Consider the following 6,000-nt stretch of genomic DNA (forward strand, 5'->3'; position numbering starts at 1 on the left):
ATCGGCTACCATGGACACGTTGCGTTTGTTTACCAATAAAGCACTCAGTTTACGTGTTATTCGATTCGAGCTGAGATGCTGTTAAAAGCTTCTCTCGGTAGCCTTGTTTAGTTCATGGACGTGAAAAACTCCCGAGGATCTGGATTCTGCTTTTAAAATCTGGACATTTTTTCGGAGTAGTTCTCGAGAACACGGGAAGTGCAAATTTGGCTTTCTATGTATCATCCGTTGCCTTACCTACTTGCACCGGTCCGAGTCGCTGTAACGCTTTCAGGCAGGACGTGCAGGCGAAGGCCTCCGAAACAGAGTTTTTCGGCGGAGATTGATACACAATTTCAGCTGCTATTGGCTAACAGCAACCACTTAGTGCTCACTGGTTAACCTCGACCTTGCTGTTTGACGAAGGCATCCGCAAGAGTATCAGCCTGACGGAAGGTTTATGGGAAGGGCTAAAGGATACCGTTTTGGAGGTCACAATGATGCTCATTCCTTTTTCCATCCAGATCCAAAACACATCCGATCCGATCACTGCATGGCGGTTTCTCGATGCTGTACGAACGTACCAGACGAAAATTATTTTCTGCGACAATTTCAATAGCGTTCCAGAATGTGGCTTGAACCGACTGATGAAGGAACGCTTTGACGACGACGAGAAGACTGGCTGAGCAACGAGGAAATGGCCGTTCGGTGTTACTAAAAGTGATTGATATCATTCCATTGCCTACCAAGAAGGAAGAAAAGCTCTGGGACACGCACGACATTTTGCAAACTTCCTTCGGTGCAGTCTACCAATCAATTCAATTCAAATCAATTCAAGAATTCATAGTAGAGTGCAACTGCTGGGTGACGATTTTCTTAACAGAATTCTCCGGCAGTTTAACTGCAATAAACGTATAATACACACAGACCGGTCTTTTTGTTAAAATAATGGACAATTATTACGGTTTGTTTTATAAATTTAAACATTTCATTAAATTCTTACATTTAATAAAACCTAATTTTTGGGTACAGCTTGAATACATATGAATGTTTTTTTTCTCATTCCAACACACAAGTAAAACAGAAAGGGAAATTTTATGGAACATCCGGAATGGTAGGTAGGCTCAACTCGACTGGTTCCAGCGGTGAGTCCTGCTTCCGTAGAAATAGACTGCGATGTTTTTCCGATTTGCTCGAATATCCTCACCGACAGTGCTTTTGTAGCCAGAAAAAAGAACGGCTTATACATTCGTGGAGGATGAGCTGGGATTGAACATCCGGCGAATGATCGGTTGTCTAATAATTGCCGGCTATTGATGGGTTCTGGTTTTCACGGGTTTGATTCGATGGTTGGGTGATCACGGGTTAAAGAATAACCTGGTTGACGCTGGATATTTGGCAACTGGCTCGTATTGAAAACGCCATGCAGCACAAGCGAGATCAGCTGGTTTGGAATTTCGGGTTCGTTGGTTACCGACTATCGATGGCTTCATATAATTAATACGAACAACAACCGGTGACTGATGGAAACTGGCTTTGAGATACTGAAAATCAATTCGGATGAAATTGAATCATCTTGCCTCACTATATTTTTTTTCTTTCTTATGTTTATAAACAAAGATAACGAGCGCCACCAACCCCCGCGCACTCCATGCCTACTAACTGTTAAAGTCAGCAAACCTTCTATTTCAATAACCTTGGTCTCGTTCAATCACGGAGTATCAACCATTGGCGATGTGGACTTATTTCTACTGAGCCACGCCTGTGTTCATGATTCTCGAAATGCATTTGGTGTAGAAAAATGAAAAATAATGATAATGTTATAATTAATTGATTTTTAAAAGAAACACTAAATTTTTTAATGAAAATGATTTAGTAAAAAATAATAATATAGCATTTCGGGTTCAATGAACTAGGTGGATGTGAGTAATCAATCAAGCTAAGCTAACTTCAAACTTGATTCTTAATGCCATTCTATTCTATCTTGTGGGCATAATTTTCCTGTATGTTTGGATAACGTGCCGCTATTAAGCCTACTCTGGTTCAGATATAGTTACATTGATTCTCAATTTTGTATTTTGTATCTCATATAAGATTTCTTATTTCTGACTCATCATGTTTATTTGTTGCCTTTATATCGATCCAGTAGTTCTAAATCTATTCTGAAACGCGATTCTGATAATTATATGTGTATTTTAATGTTGAACTTTGAAGGTAATTTTTCTTACCATGATAGGATATCGACGGTTATGCAGTTGTGAAATCATTTCATGCAACAAGTAGCCGAACAATTACACAATATTGTTATTAAGAAAATTACACAACGTTATATAACCGTAGCCTGGCATCAGCCTGTAGGAGGGCAAGAATTTTCCCCATCATTTTGTCCCGTCTGCAAAATAACGAGGAATATTTGTGTTGTTGTGGTCGCTCTGTTGTTCATACGAGCAAACCGACCAGAAGAAAATCCAACCAAATCGTCTAAAAATATGCACCTCAATTAATTAAGCGGCCAGTCAGCTTACTAGTTTCGACGATAAAGTCAGCCAGCAGTATCGCAACCGATCGCCAAACGTGAGAGGACGGAATGAAAAAGATTGGTCAGAAAAAGATTATTCGAAATATAGAAAGAAAATTGTTGATACACATGTTGTATCGCACATATCCCAAAAAGCGTTTGCCAAGAACTGTTTGTCTGCAGTAAAAAAAAGTCTCTGTGACTTGACTTCTCATTTCCATTTTAATTCTCGCGACACTTTTGAAGAGTGAGTCAACCGATTCTTGGCGCCACCTGTGCCATTATGGTGTCACAGCAAATAACTTTCCTTATTTTGTTTAGATCTCGTGACCACAGCTTTTGAATAACTTACTCCTTGCTTCGTTCTCTGTCTTCTTTTTACTTCATTCTTCCTTATTAGTTCTCCCACTATCCCTTTTACGTCTTTCCTGATTTTTTCCGTGTTGTTCTGATTTTTATAAAACTACTTGGCATTTTTGCCTGCCACTCACGGGAGCCAAACAAGCATTCTTTAACAATATTTCAGCTCTAGTTTGACTGCAAAATGTAAAATTGGTTCAGCAAATTACATGATATTCTGCTAATTTCAATTCGAAATGCTTTTTGTAAAAAAAAAAATTACAAATAGTTAAAGATCTGCGAAACAGCACATTTAGAAAAAAAAAAAAAGATTTTTTGATTAAGTATGTCATGGGAGTTTCTATTGAAGAAAATTCAATTCAATAATTGTTACCGTCAACTGGGGCATCATGCAACACTTTTCAACTTTAATGACTTCTAAAAACTTAATGTACACTAGAGTGCCCCAAATGACCCGGCATTTGAAAAAACCTCATGCCAAATTTGGGCCAGATCGGATCACGGGAAGGGGTCGTTTGACTAAGACGAATTTTCAATCTAAGACCAAATATTTAGAGTAGTTTTTGACATTTCTCACGCACATTAACATGGTGTCCCACTGGCGTGTACGGACGAGAACGGGAAAATTAACCTTCATAAGCAGAGATGCAAATGTGCCTGATTTTTCAGGGATTGCCTGATTTTTCGAGGTTCAGCCTGACAACCTGATATGCCATTGAATATCCCTGATTTTTTAAAATATGCCTGAATTTGCCAGATTTTAGTGAATGTGATAAAAAATGGGTAGTGAGGAACTGGATTAAGTACCATTGCTGAAGTTAAAAAGTGCAAATGTGGCTGAATCAAAGCAATCGAAAGATATGCTTCAATTCCTAATTAAAAAAGGGCATTAAAGGGAATCTTTCGACTGCTTTGATTCTGTAGAATGATGGAACCCTAGTAGGCTCATAACACATATTAGAGTAAAAATGTGGAGCGATGACCAAAAGAGCAAAAAAAAAGGTCATCACTTTGAGCTCAATTTCCGTTACTTTAACGTGCCTAATTTTGCCTGATTTTTATTTCACCAGTTCCCTGACTTTTGAGAAAAAATGTTGGCAACCCTGTCCATAAGTTTTAGTGCAAAAATCGGGCAGCTAGCCGATGAACACGTTCGTTAAAAAGTGTCAGTGAAGCGCCCTGAATTATGACACGAATACACCCATAGAAGAGGTTGCAAAAATCCAATGCCTATTTAGCACATCTCTGTGCCGATAATGCGCTGAAATGTGCACTGTGCCGAAGATGATATGTTTGAAAAACCGTAACTGGCATAAGGACTCGCCTCCCAACTAAAATGATGCATGACCACTACATTCAAGCAAAACAAGAAAAAAATTTTATGGGATTTCGTTCCTATTGGATAATTCATCCCAGAAACAAGAAAATAAAATTATAAACCACAGCGCCCGTAGGGAGAATCGAACTCTAATCACTAACCAAATGGTCTTGCCAGACTGACATCTTAACCAGTGTACTATTTGAGCTTCATGCAGGAAGAGGGATATTTGTCATAGGCATTCTGCCACCGATCAATCACAAAAGAAACGCACGACAGTGGCTTCCCGGCGTTTGGCCTCCTTTCAAGGTATTCATTTGTCTTGCGATGGAAACGGGAAAGGGAACGGGAGTGGAGGAAACGGGAAACCCATTGAATGAGAACTGTGCTTTGCTTACTGCCTGCTATTACATACACACGCTACATATACACAGCTGCTAAAGCCGGGCAGCTTTGCCGGTAAATTGAAGGAATGTTTTTGTTGTTGCTTTTGCTACATACAAACGCACAGCTTAGCCGTGGTTGTTTGCCGGTTGATTGAATTGAAGGAATGTTTTTTTTGTTGTTGCTTTTACTGCATACACACGCACAGCTCGGCCGTGGTTGTTTGCCGGTAGATTGAATGGATTGAATTAGAAGGATGTTTTTGTTGTTGCTTTTGCTACATTCACACGCACAGCGCTCGGTTCGTCGGCTGCCTGGTGTTGGCCGGTATTTATTTCCATCCTTCTTCGTCTTGTGATGCGATAGGGAGGGACGTGAAAGCGTTTTTATTTTGTTTCTTTCAGACATACGCAATTCGGTTAACTTGGGAGATTAATGCCGGTGGGAGCAAATCGAATCAGCACCAATCGCGTTATCTTCTTGTACCAATGATGCTATGTAATTGACTACACGCCATTGGCACAGAGGCTGAATTTTGGGTGTACTACTAGCCGCAAACAGGACTATAAGCAAATATATTAAAATAAATATACCTCACTCTCAGCCTTCTCCATACATCTCATCAAGGACACGCATGTCAGCACCACCTACTGACGAAAGTTCTTACTAAAGCCACTTATCGTACAAAAATCTGCCAAAAGTAGTTCAGATCGTCGATGTTTATACATGGTAGTTAGAACTTTCTCCATAGGATGACGTGCTTGATGTGTCGCCTTGGTTTTTGAAGAGTGAGGTATATTGATTTTACTATATTTGCCGAGTCCCTACGCACCATCTATTCATCGACTTCAAAGCCGCATACGACACGATCGACCGTAACGAGCTATGGAAAATCATGGACGAGAACGGCTTTTCCGGGAAGCTGATCAGACTGATCAAGGCGACGATGGATGGAACGCAGTGCTGTGTGCGGATTTCGGGTGAATTGTCGAGTTCATTCGAATCGCGCAGGGGGCTTCGACAAGGTGATGGTCTATCCTGCATTATGATCAACGTGGCGCTAGAAGGTGTTGTTCGACGAGCGGTGGGCGAAATGCGGGGCACGATTTTCAACAGTCAACTTATCTGCTTTGCCGATGACATTGATATAGTCGGCAGATCATCTGCGGCGGTGGAGGAGATCTACCGCAAACTGAAACGCGAAGCAGGAAGGATTGGGTTGATGATTGTAACCGTCTGTTACATATTTTTGTGTGGCTCCGCCACAAAATCCAGTAATCCCTGTCCTTTACGGAAAAACAACAAATTTCACCCAAAAGAACGGCTAACTTCACCCATCCCAACTGTCATTCCGCACAGGCACTCTCTTTCTCTGAGTGATCCATAGGCGTCGTGCTCAACCAGGGTCGTCGCGGGGAAGTGTGGGCACCCAGAGAACGAC

The sequence above is a fragment of the Uranotaenia lowii genome, chromosome 2, assembly GCF_029784155.1.
Source record: "Uranotaenia lowii strain MFRU-FL chromosome 2, ASM2978415v1, whole genome shotgun sequence".
NCBI classification, from domain to species: Eukaryota; Metazoa; Arthropoda; class Insecta; order Diptera; family Culicidae; genus Uranotaenia; species Uranotaenia lowii.